The sequence below is a fragment of the Astyanax mexicanus genome, chromosome 24 (assembly GCF_023375975.1).
Source record: "Astyanax mexicanus isolate ESR-SI-001 chromosome 24, AstMex3_surface, whole genome shotgun sequence".
NCBI classification, from domain to species: domain Eukaryota; kingdom Metazoa; phylum Chordata; class Actinopteri; order Characiformes; family Acestrorhamphidae; genus Astyanax; species Astyanax mexicanus.
Genome location: NC_064431.1, coordinates 7466660 through 7467070, shown reverse-complemented (window position 1 = coordinate 7467070; position 411 = coordinate 7466660).

Sequence of the window (411 nt, the reverse complement as noted above, 5' to 3'; positions counted from 1 at the left end):
GCTGCAAAACCCGGACTTTTCAAAATAAGAGTTTAATAATTTTACAGTTCTAACTAAAGACGTTTCAGCGTTGCTTTAAACTGTATAAAATACATTTAAAATGTATGTATAAATAGAATTATTTGTTTTAAATATGTGTGAATACATTTTATGCAAGTATTTCCCATTATATGCCCAACAGGACTTTTATTTTTACAGGATTTAAACTTACCTCAACAGTGCATTTTAGTTTTAAAGTAAAAGCATCGTTTTATCCCTAATTTATTTAATAAAATATTATTTTAATAATAATTGAAAAAATAATGTTTTAATACATAATGCAATACCTAAAACAATTTCTGTCTATTTATCTATCTATCTACAGTGGCTTCCAAAAGTAACCATACCCCTTTTTCACATTTTGTAATCTTA